A 12,498-nucleotide genomic window follows, 5' to 3' on the forward strand; every position below is an offset into this window, starting at 1 on the left:
TTTATAGGTTTCGATGAGATCCCCTCTCAATCTTCTAAACTCCAGTGAGTATAAGCCCAATCGAACCAATCTCTCCTCATACGTCATTCCTGCCATCCCAGGTATCAGCCTGGTGAATCTTCGCTGCACTCCTTCCATGGCAAGAATATCCTTCCTCAGATAAGGCGACCAAAACTGCACACAGCACTCAAGGTGCGGTCTCACCAAGGCCCTGTACAATTGCAGCAAGACAACCTTGTTCCTGCACTCGAACCCTCTCGCTACGAAGGCCAACATTCCATTTGCCTTCTTAACCGCCTGCTGCACCTGCATGCTTACCTTCGGCGACTGGTGCACAAGAACACCCAGGTCTCTTTGCACTTCCCCTTCTCCCAATCTATTGCCATTCAAATAATAAGCTACCTTCCTGTTTTTGCCACCAAAGTGGATAACCTCACATTTATCCACATTATAGTGCATTTGCCATGTTTCTGCCCAATCACCCAACCTGTCCAAATTGTACTGGAGTTTCACGACATCCTCCTCACAGCACACCCTCCCACCCAGCTTTGTGTCATCTGCAAATCTGGAGATATTACATCCAATTCCCTTGTCCAGATCATTAATATATATCGTGAACAGCTGGGGTCCTAGGACCGATCCCCGCGGTACCCCACTAATCACTGCCTGCCACTCGGAAAATGACCCGTTTATTCCAACTCTATGCTTTCTATCTGCCAACCAGTTCTTTATCCAAGTCAAAACCTTGCCCCCAATCCCATGTGCCTTAATTTTGCACGCTAATCCCTTATGCGGGACCTTATCGAAAGCCTTCTGAAAGTCCAAATACACCACATCCACTGGTTCTCCCTTATCTATTTTACCAGTTACATCCTCAAAAAATTCCAGTAGATTAGTCAAGCACGATTTACCTTTTGTAAATCCATGTTGACTTTGTCCGATCCTGTCACTGCTTTCCAAGTGCTCTGCTATTACATCTTTTACAATGGACTCTAGCATTTTCCCCACTACCGATGTCAGGCTTACCGGTCTATAATTCCCTGCTTTTTCTCTACCACCTTTTTTGAATAGTGGGGTAACATTAGCTACCCTCCAATCCATGGGTACTGTTCCAGAGTCTATCGAGTTCTGGAAGATGACCAGCAATGCATCTACTATTTCCAGGGCCACTTCCTTAAGTACCCTAGGATGTAGATTATCAGGCCCTGGGGATTTATAGGCGTTCAATCCAGTCAACTTCCCCAACACCATTTCCTTACAAATACTGATTTCTTTCAGTTCCTCCCTCTCATTAGTCCCTATGTTCCCCGACATCTCTGGGAGGTTATTTGTGTCCTCCTTTGTGAAGACAGAACCAAAATATGTATTTAGTTGGTCTGCCATTTCTTTGTTCCCCATTATAAATTCCCCTGATTCTGACTGTAAGGGCCCTACGCTTGACTTCACCAATCTTTTTCTCTTCACATATCTATAAAAGCTTTTACAGTCAGTTTTTGTGTTCCCTGCCAGCTTACTTTCATAATCTATTTTCCCCCTCTTAATTAATCCCTTGGTCCTCCTTTGCTGAATCCAAAACTGCTCCCAATCCTCAGGTTTGCTGCTTTTTTTGGCCAATTTATATGTCCTCTCTTTGGATCTTATGTTATCCCTAATTTCCCTTGTTAGCCACGGTTGAGTCACCTTTTTTGAGTTATTTTTATGCCAGACTGGGATAAACAAATTCTGTAGTTCATCCATGCAATCTTTGAATGTTTGCCATTGCCTATCCACCATCAATCCTTTGAGTGACATTACCCAATCAATCCTACCCAGCTCACGTCTCATACCATCATAGTTCCCTTTATTTAAATTCAGGACCTTAGTCTCTGAGTCAACTACTTCACTCTCCATCTTAATGAAGAATTCTATCATATTATGATTGCTCCGACCCAAGGGGCCTCGCACAAGATTGCTAATTAATCCTTTCTCATTGCATAATATCCAGCCTAAGATGGCCTGATCCCTAGTTGGTTCCTTGACATATTGGTCCAAGAAACCATCCCGTATACACTCCAGGAATTCCTCCTCCACAGTATTGTTACTAATTTGGTCAGCCCAATCTATATGTAGATTAAAGTCACCCATGATGACTGCTGTGCCCTTATTGCACACATCTCTAATTTCCCTTTTAATGCCATCCCCAACCTCTGCATTACTGTTTGGGGGTCTATACACCACTCCCACTAACGTTTTCTGCCCCTTGGTATTTCTCAGTTCTACCCATACAGATTCCACATCATCAGAGCCAATATCTTTCCTTACAATTGTGTTAATCCCTTCTTTAACCAGCAATGCTACCCCACCTCCTTTTCCTTTTTGCCTATCTTTCCTGAATATTGAATACCCCTGTATGTTGAGTTCCCAGCCGAGGTCACCCTGGAGCCATGTTTCCGTAATCCCAATCATATCATATTCATCTACCTCTATTTGCGCTGCTAATTCATCCACCTTATTACGAATGCTCCTTGCATTAAGACACAAAGGGGGAGAAATTCGGTTGATAGCGCTACCGATTAACGCCTAAAGAGGCCGAGAAGTGGGGCGCAAGCCAATTTCCGGGCGGGCGCAAGGCGCCTAGCACCTCGCCCCATATTGAGCATGCATTTAGCGCTGGCGCTAAATCTTAGCGCCCGCTCATGGGCGCAGGCTGATTATGACGTCATTTGAGTGTGCAACGCCTTTTGGGTGCCCCAGACCGGAAATTCAGTGGCGCCCCCCTCCGTAGCGCCTGGCGCTAATAGTGACAGCTTACCTGGGCCTTACCAAGTCGCTCTCGGGCTGGAGGAGCGTTATTTAAAGGGGACTGGTGTGGTTTAAAAGCAGCAGCCATTTTTGGATCACAACTTCCTCGAGAGCTACAAAGAGTTGCTGAGCTGCACACTGAGAGCCATTTGACCACTGAGCCAGCGCAGGCAGACGATCTTCAGCCTTCTGACCATCACCTTGCTGTTGGTGAGCCTTGACAATGAGGAACCTTCCTGTGGGCTGCATTGGAGGGGAACGTCCTGCTGCTGAATCATCTGGAAAGGGCACTGAGACGCAGGGAGAGGGGGGCGGGCATGGCCAGATGGAGGAGGGCCAACAGACGTCGCCACAGCAGACCTTACGCTGGCAGGGTTATCCGACAGCAGTTTTCCTACATGAACCTGCCGGAGGAGCAGTGTGTTAGAAGGCTGCGATTTGAAAGGAGGTGGTGACTGAGCTGTGCCAGCTGCTTCAGCCAGATCTGCAGCCTCAGATAAGGTGCAGGACATCTCTGTCGGCGGCTGAGAAGATGGCTGCTGGCCTGAACTTCTACGCGAGCGGCTCTTCTCAGGCTGCGCATTAGAGGCTGATCAGAAGTAGCTTCTAGGCCCCTCTCACAGAATGCTTGCTGCCATTCCAAGAACAGGAATTGGCAACAGCAAGGGCCTAGAAATTCGATGCAGAAATTAGAAATGCAGACCTACAGTGCTTGGCCTTCACGTTGGGTGTGACAGAGCTCCAACCCGGTACGGCACATATTCCCAGGACCATCTAACTTTTTAATTGAGACACCTAGAGGAAAGAGACACGGCTCATAGGACAGGAAGCCAACAGTTGGTAAAAGTAAGTGAGGAAATAAATCAAGAAGTAAGGGCCAAAATTCAAGCCTACATTTCGTTGTACTGCACTTGTGCACTAACAATGACAATAAAAGTTGATTTGATTTGATTTGGGTGTTCCACTAGTCTTCCACCATAACTTGTACCAGGTCTCCGCCCTTTCTGGGAGTTTCCTATTTGCCTTGTTCGGAGTGCAACCTTGGTCCACCCCTTACAATGCAAATGATGGCAAAGGGTTGAACCAGGAGTAGAGAATCCCTATGCCGGGAGTGCTAATTACTTTTGGCTAAGTCAGGACTGATGTGCCTCAATAATTCCGAGACTCGATGTTAGCGAAACAAAACAAGGCTTTTATTAACTTAGAAGGTAACACATAGTGGAGAGAGGTATCTTCCATCCGGAGGGCTGCAGTACTGGATATGAGGCCAGACTGAGCTTGCTTACATAGGGGCCAGGTATGGGCGGAGCCCTACACACAACACATTCCAATATACAATACAATGGTGAGGAAACGGAACTGGGGGAAGGGAAATGAAACTGAAACCGACCACAGTCACAGGCAGTGATGAATGGAATATTTCATCACATTCACCCCTTCTATAGATTTAGTCTGTTCGGGGGTTTGATAGTCCTCTGCGACCGACGTGGCTGTTGCGGTGCCACGGGTGTCGGCTGGGTGTCCCCGGTAGCCTCCTGGGTCTCTGCCGGGGGTGCCGCCAGGGTTGTTGAAGGGGTAGTTGGTGGGGTGCCGTTGGTCGATGTTCTTCCGGGGGTGATGAAAGAGTAGTGGCTGGGTAAGAGTTGCTGCGATCGTTGTCGCTGCTATCGCCGTGGTTGTTGTCGTTACCGGCTGGGGCGACGTCTTTTATGGACACGGTGTCCTCCCTTCCGTCGGCGTGCCGGACATATGCGTATTGGGGGTTGGCGTGGAGTAGGTACACTGGCTCCACGAGAGGGTCCGTCTTGTGGCCCCTCACATGCCTTCGCACGAATACCGGACCTGGGGTGGAGAGCCATGACGGCATGGATACGCCTGAGGTGGATTTCCGGGAAAAGACAAACATTCGTTCATGAGGCGTGGCATTAGTGGCAGTACACAATAGCGACCGTATCGAATGGAGCACATCCGAGAGGACTTCCTGCCAGCGGGAGAAAGGGAGGCCCTTGGTCCTTAGAGCTAGAGTGACTGCTTTCCATACTGTCCCGTTCTCTCGCTCCACTTGGCCGTTACCCCGGGGGTTGTAGCTGGTGGTACGGCTCGTGGCGATCCCCCTGGACAGCATGTACTGGCGTAGCTCTTCACTCATGAAGGACGCCCCCCTATCCGTATGGATGTAGCCCGGCATACCGAACAGGCAGAACAGGCTGTTGAGGCATTTAATGACCATGGTGCTGGTCATGTCTGGGCAGGGGAAGGCGAATGGGAACCGGGAGTATTCGTCCACAATGTTCAGGAAGTAAACACTGCGGTCGACGGACGGGAGGGGGCCCTTGAAATCTAAGCTGAGCCGCTCAAAGGGCCGTGTGGCTTTGATTAAGTGGGCTCTATCTGGGCGGTAGAACCGAGGCTTGCACTCAGCGCAAGTGCGGCAGTTCCTGGTCAGAGACCGAACTTCCTCAATCGAGTAGGGTAAGTTACGGGACTTTATGAAGTGGAACAGCCGCGTGACCCCTGGGTGGCAGAGGTCGTTGTGGAGGGTCTGTAGCCGATCCCCGGTGGCGCTGGCACACATCCATCGTGAGAGGGCGTCAGGGGATTCGTTAAGGGCCCCTGGCCGGTAAATGATGTCATACTCGAAGGTGGAGAGCTCGATCCGCCACCGAAGAATCTTATCATTTTTAATCTTCCCCCTCTGTTTATTATTGAACATAAACGCTACCGACCGCTGGTCGGTAAGTAGGGTGAAGCGTTTGCCAGCTAGGTAGTGGCGCCAGTGGCGCACTGCCTCCACGATGGCTTGGGCCTCCTTTTCCACGGAGGAGTGTCTGATCTTGGGCCCTTGGAGGGTCCTCGAGAAGAAAGCTACGGGCCGCCCCGCCTGGTTGAGGGTGGCCGCCAAGGCGAAGTCAGACGCATCACTTTCCACTTGAAATGGAGTGTTCTCGTCCACTGCCTGTAGCATGGCCCGCTCAATATCCTGCTTAATGCTTTTGAAGGCGGCGTGGGCCTCAGCAGAGAGCGGAAAAGAGGATGCTTTCAAGAGGGGGCGGGCTTTGTCGGAGTAGTTGGGGACCCATTGGGAATAATAGGAAAATAACCCCAGGCACCTTTTCAGGGCTTTGGGAGTGTTGGGCAGGGGCAGCTCCCGTAGGGGGTGCAATTGGTCGGGGTCTGGTCCGATTTCCCCATTCTCCACCACGTTGCCTAGTATGCAGAGGCGCGTGGTGTTGAAAACGCACTTGTCCTCGTTGTAGGTGAGGTTGAGTTTTTGTGCGGTTTCCAGGAACCTCTCGAGGTTCGAGTCGTGATCCTGCTGATTGTGACCGCAGATGGTGACGTTGTCGAGGTAGGGGAAGGTTGCCTGCAAGTGGTGGTCATCGACCATGCGGTCCATCTCCCTCTGGAAGACCGAGACCCCATTCGTCACCCCAAAGGGGACTCTGAGGAATTGGTAGAGGCGTCCGTTCGCCTCGAAGGCGGTGTACGGGCGGTCCTCTGGTCTGATAGGGAGCTGGTGGTACGCTGACTTAAGGTCGATGGTGGAGAACACCCGGTATTGGGCGATTTGGTTCACCATTTCTGATATGCGGGGTAGCGGGTAGGCGTCTAGTTGGGTGTACCTGTTGATCGTTTGACTATAGTCGATCACCATCCGTTTCTTCTCGCTACCCCTTACCACTACCACTTGGGCGCGCCACGGGCTGTTGCTGCGTTCAATAATGCGCTCTTTCAGGAGCCTGTCTACCTCGGTCGCGATAAACCGCCTGTCCTCCCAGCTGTACCTCCTGCTTTTGGTCGCTATTGGCCGGCAGTTAGGGGTAAGGTTCGCGAATAGCGAAGGCGGCTTTACCTTCAGGGTAGCCAGACCGCACACTGTGAGGGGCGGCTGGGACCCACCGTACTTAAGCGTGATGCTTTGGTGGTTGCACTGGAAATCCAGGCCCAAGATCACGCTCGCACATAGATTCTTCATGATTAATACTTTAAAATTATCATATACAGTTCCGTTAACGGACAATTGTACCGTGCAGTAACCCAGAATGGTCGATGTCTGGGTTTTGTCAGCCATAGAGATGGTACCCTGAGTAGGGACCACCTTTAGGGAGAGTTGTTGTGCCAGTTCAGGGTGGAGAAAACTCTCCGTGCTTCCACTGTCAATTAAACATTTAACCCTGCACCCGTTTACCTCGATGTCCACCATTGATTTGGATAGCGGGTGCGGCCTGGTCTGGTCCACTGTGACCGATGCCACTGTAGGGCCCTGATCGAGACAAGATGGCGTCCACGCTGTCTGCTCATAAGATGGCGGACCCCACGAGGTCGGGCAAGATGGCGTCCAAGATGGCCGCTCCCACGGCGCGCACGCGGCGGTGGCGGGTTTTCCGGCGGTTGGTTTTCCGGCGGGGTTCCCTCTGCACACCTTCCCGAAGTGCCCCTTCTTACCGCGCTTAAAGCAGGTGGTGCCTTTCGCCGGGCACAGGTTTCTGGTGTGCTTTGGCTGCCCGCAGAAGTAGCAGTTGGGTCCCCGACGCGTCGCGGCTGTCGTAGGGCTTCTGGGGGGAGAGCGGGGCCCCGACGGTGTCGGGCTGCCGGGCGGGGAAGATGCCTTCCAAGATGGCGGCGCCCTTGGTGCACACGTGGCGGCATGGACGGCGCGGGCTGAATAGTAGGCGTCCGAGTTTCTCTGGGCCACATCCAGGGATTGCGCGGTGTCCGCAGCCTGTTTCAGGTCCAATCCCGTTTTTTCCAGCAGTCTTTGCCGGATGTAAGTGGAGCTGAGGCCTGTGATAAAGGCATCGCGAACAAGCTCGTCAGTGTACACTGCGGCTTTTACATCTCGGCACTTGCAGTCTTTGCCAAGCATTTTCAGGGTGCCTAGGAACTCCTCCACCGATTCCCCAGGTCGCTGTGCGCGAGTAGCGAGCAGATGCCTAGCATACACCTCATTCGTAGGCTGCTGGTAATGCGCCTTTAAGATGTCGCAGGCGGCCAGGTACGTGTCGGCGTCTTGGATGAGGGGGTAAACCCGGTGGTTTACCCAATTCCGCAGAATTCCGAGTTTCATACTCGCAGCGTCCGTAGCGTCTTTGACGGCTGCGGAATTGTCCAGGAAGAATTCCATACACATAAACCAGTGTCCAAAGCGTGCTGATGCGTCCGGAGCATGCTGATCCAAATCCAAACGTTCGGGTTTCAGGAGTTGATCCATTGTGTTGAAAAATAAGTTAATAAAATTGTTGTGCCTCAATAATTCCGAGACTCGATGTTAGCGAAACAAAACAAGGCTTTTATTAACTTAGAAGGTAACACGTAGTGGAGAGAGGTATCTTCCATCCGGAGGGCTGCAGTACTGGATATGAGGCCAGACTGAGCTTGCTTACATAGGGGCCAGGTATGGGCGGAGCCCTACACACAACACATTCCAATATACAATACAATGGTGAGGAAACGGAACTGGGGGAAGGGAAATGAAACTGAAACCGACCACAGTCACAGGCAGTGATGAATGGAATATTTCATCACAAGGACCCAATGTATCAGTGGAGGATGGGATGTCTAGTGAGGTGATGAGTGCGTGCATCCATGTGGGCACATATGCCCGGACCCGCAAAGATATCCAAAATTTAAAACAATTCATCAAGATTGGCCTCCTTGCTCAAGAGGTCAAGAAGAACCTGGCCGGGGTAGGTGGGGCCTAGTGAAGGCTGGCCATTGAAGATTCTGGCTATAGTGGGTAGCAGGTGACAGAGATATGCTTGTAGTAGCGCTTGCACCTGCCTGCTTCATGCCAATTAGGTGCCCACCCACTGGCCCTGCAAATTCCAATGAGGTCAGTGCTGGGAGGCATCAGCGAGTGTGATCTTGGTGTAATCACTGGGATTGTGTCCCGAAGAATTCAGCTCCTTTGTCCATGTTTGGACCAAGGCTGTAATGAGGTCAGGAGCCGAGTGGTCTTGGCGGAACCCAAACTGGGCATCAGTGAGCAGGTTATTGGTGAGTAAGTGCCACTTGATAGCACTGTCGATGACACCTTTCATCACTTTGCTGATGATTGAGAGTAGACTGATGGGGGTAATTGGCCGGGTTGGATTTGTCCTGCTTTTTGTGGACAGGACATACCTGGGCAGTTTCCCACATTGTCAGATAGATGCCAGTGTTGTAGCTGTACTGGAACAGCTTGGTTAGAGGAGCGGCTAGTTCTGGAGCACAAGTCTTCAGCATGACAGCCGGTATGTTGTCAGGGCCCATAGCCTTTGCTGTATCCAGTGCGCTCAGCCGTTTCTTGATATCACGTGGAGTGAATTGAATTGGCTGAAGAATGGCTTCTGTGGCGGTGGGGACCTCAGGAGTAGGCCGATATGGATCATCCACTCGGCACTTCTGGCTGAAGATGGTTGTAAACGCTTCAGCCTTGTCTTTTGCACTCACGTGCTGGGCTCCGCCATCATTGAGGATGGGGATATTCATGGAGCCTCCTCCTCCTGTTAGTTGTTTAATGGTCCACCACCATTCACGACTGGATGTGGAAGGACTGCAGAGCTTTGATCTGATCCGTTGATTGTGGGATCGCTTAGCCCTGTCTATAGCATGCTGCTTCCACTTATTAGCATGCATGTAGTCCTGTGTTGCAGCTTCCCCAGGTTGGCACCTCATTTTTAGATACACCTGGTGCTGCTCCTGGCGTGCTCTTCTATACTCCTTATTGAACCAGGGTTGGTCCCCTGGCTTGATGGTAATGGTAGAGTGAGTTATATGCCGGGCCATGAGGTTACAGATTGTGGTGGAATACAATTCTGTTGCTGCTGATGGCCCACAGTGCCTCATGGATGCCCAGTTTTGAGCTGCTAGATCTGTTCTGAATCTATCCTATTTAGCACGGTGGTAGTGCCACACAACACGATGGAGGGTGTCCTCAGTGTGAAAATAGGACTTCGTCTCCACAATGACTGTGCGGTGGTCACTGCTACCAATACTGTCATGGACAGATGCATCTGCGACAGGAAGATTGGTGAGGACGAGGTCAAGTAGGTTTTTCCCTTGTGTTGGCTCTCACCACCTGTCACAGGTCCAGGTCCAGACCGGCATTTACGTCCTTCAGGACTCAGCCAGTAGTGGTGCTACCGAGCCACTTTTGGTGATGGACATTGAAGTCCCCCACCCAGAGTACATTCTGTGCCCTTGCTACTCTCAGTGCTTCTTCCAAGTGGTGTTCAACATGGAGGAGTACTGATTCATCAGCTGAGGGAGGGCGGTAGGTGGTAATCAGCAGGAGGTTTCCTTGCCCATGCTTGACCTGAAGCTATGAGACTTCATGGGGTCCGGAGTCAATGTTGAGGATGCCCAGGGCCACTCCTTCCCGACTGTATACCACCACCCCTGGTGGGACAGGGCATACCCAGGGATGGTGATGGAGGAGTTTGGGACTTTGGCTGAAAGGTATGATTCTGTGAGTACAGGTAGACTACCCTTTATCCGAACTTCCGAAAACCGAAACCCTCTAAAAACCGAAGGTTTTTTCGTTCAGCGTAAGTCCAGCGTAAGTCGTGCGCACGACCCCCCACGGACCCCGGACCCCCGCCGACCCCCCGCTGACTTACACTGAGCGTCAGCGTAAGTCGTGCACACGACCCCCCGCGGACCCCCGCCGGCCCCGACCCCCGCCGACCCCAACCGTAAGTCGGCGGGGGTCGGGGTCCGCGGGGGGGTCGGCGGGGGTCGGGGCTGGCGGGGGTCCGCGGGGGGGGTCGTGCGCACGACCCCCCGCCGACCCCCCCGCGGACCCCCGCCGACCCACCTTCCGAAATCCGAAATTCTCCGAAAACCGAAACACGGCTGGTCCCGAGGATTTCGGTTAAAGGATAGTCTACCTGTATGACTATGTCAGGCTGTTGCTTGACTCGTCTGTGTGACAGCTCTCCCAATTTTGGCACAAGTCCCCAGATGTTGGTGAGGAGGACTTTGCAGGGTGTACCGTTGCCGAGGTCGATGCCGGGTGGTCCGTCCGGTTTCATTTTTATTATTGTGTTTCATAGCGGTTTGTTACAACTGAGTCGCTTGCTAGGCCATTTCAGAGGGCAGTTAAGAGTCAACCACATTGCTGTGGGTCTGGAGTCACATATAGGCCAGACCAGGTAAGGACAGCAGATTTCCTTCCCTGAAGGGACATTAGTGAACCAAATGGGTTTTATGAAAATCCGATAGTTTCCTGGTTACCATTACTGATACTAGTAATTATTCCAAATTTATTTAATTAACTGAATTTAAATTCCCCAGCTGGTGGGATTTGAACTCCCATCTCTAGATCATTAGTCCCGGCCTCTGGATTACTAGCACAGTGACATTACCACTCCGCTACCGTTCCCTTGAAATGGTGTGATCTGTTTTGATTTCAACACAATGAGAATGAAGAGGATTTATACTGTTTAAAATACAATGCAAATAGAATGTTTGCCTTCCATCCATAAGGTCACAGGTTGCTGCCTGTCTTGAATCTGTCCATCCTGCTCAGTGGAGTGGGATACGTGGTGGTGAAAAAACATAAAACACAAATATTATTGAATAGATATAGCCCCTCCTTTTCTAAGCAGCACTGTTGGTTTATGCCTCTCTTCTAATTAGCCTGTTTGCAGTTTTGCTAAATGTTTTCAATTATATGTTCATGTGAACTGCAATAGAGAGGATATTTCAGATGCACCTAGCATTTAGATCCTGACATCTTTGAAGTTTCTATCTTATTTTTTTTTAAGAAACCGTCTGGTATGCTTAGTTGAAACCAGAAAACTTGAGCACACAAAACCCAGTAAGTCACAAAGGTCCTCAGGTGGACAACTGCATGGAACTAAATGAACAGCTGCACTGGCCTCACTACACCAGCTGGACTTGGATGTTACAGATACATTCGGCTGCTGTAAAAGTAGAGATGTTGGAACCACAGGGCCACCAAGAAATGTGAAAGTCACGGAATCGCTTGACTGCAAGAAATTTTATGGATGAATCTATCGCCAAGAAAATCAAATGGATAATTAAAATGAATTTGAACTGAAGAGGTATTATTCTGCTCCTGTGACACGGAGTCTACTTCACTGCATTTAATGGGGGAGGGGCAGACCCTGAAAATACCTCTATTGCCAAATGGTGGTAGTCTATTAATCTATTTATCTTACTCCTGTTCTTTTAGAGATCCAGTGAAAGGACAGATAAAACGAACAAAATCCCTCTTTGCTTTAGATGCTGCAGGTAAGAAAAATGGAAACTGTCCTCTTGACAAATTAAGTGAAACATGTTCTGCAATATTGGAATACGGCACGTTTACACGCAAATTACTGGGTATATCGCAGATGAAATATTTCCATTTCCTAGTATGGTTTAAAAAGACATTTTTCTTTGAAGAGTAGAAAAATGGGTGTGTCTATAAAGTGCAAAATAAAAAATAGAAAGGAGAGGCAATGTCCGGCAGGAGGTCATCCAAATTCACAATTTGAACAGGTTTCTCTGCGTTTGTTGAAATCTTGGTATATTGCTGATTTTTTTTGGTCTCTGAAGTAATGGGGGAATTTTTCGGGGGGGGGGTGGGCAGCGGGCATGTTCGGTGGTGGGTCGGGTGGGAAAATATATTTTTTTGACCGGGTCTGATCCCACTCGACCCCAACCCAGGTTTAAAATTAGACTTAAAAAAAAAATCTTAAACAAGCCTTGGCTGGCAGAGTGGCCCTA

The 12,498-nt window shown here is 50.3% G+C and overlaps 1 long non-coding RNA gene across 1 annotated transcript in view; it reads left to right on the forward strand.

The window, feature by feature from the left end:
* The window catches only part of LOC147082101 (uncharacterized), a 73,991-nt gene extending 62,144 nt beyond the window's left edge, over positions 1–11,847 (forward strand). The window contains exon 3 of the long non-coding RNA XR_015076305.1: positions 11,532–11,847. This is a non-coding gene — a long non-coding RNA (uncharacterized LOC147082101). The remainder of the gene's footprint in view (positions 1–11,531) is intronic.
* The last annotated feature ends 651 nt before the right edge of the window (positions 11,848–12,498 follow it).

The sequence above is a fragment of the Somniosus microcephalus genome, unplaced genomic scaffold (assembly GCF_052327205.1).
Source record: "Somniosus microcephalus isolate GS21.2 unplaced genomic scaffold, FLI_Smic_1.0 scaffold175, whole genome shotgun sequence".
NCBI classification, from domain to species: Eukaryota; Metazoa; Chordata; class Chondrichthyes; order Squaliformes; family Somniosidae; genus Somniosus; species Somniosus microcephalus.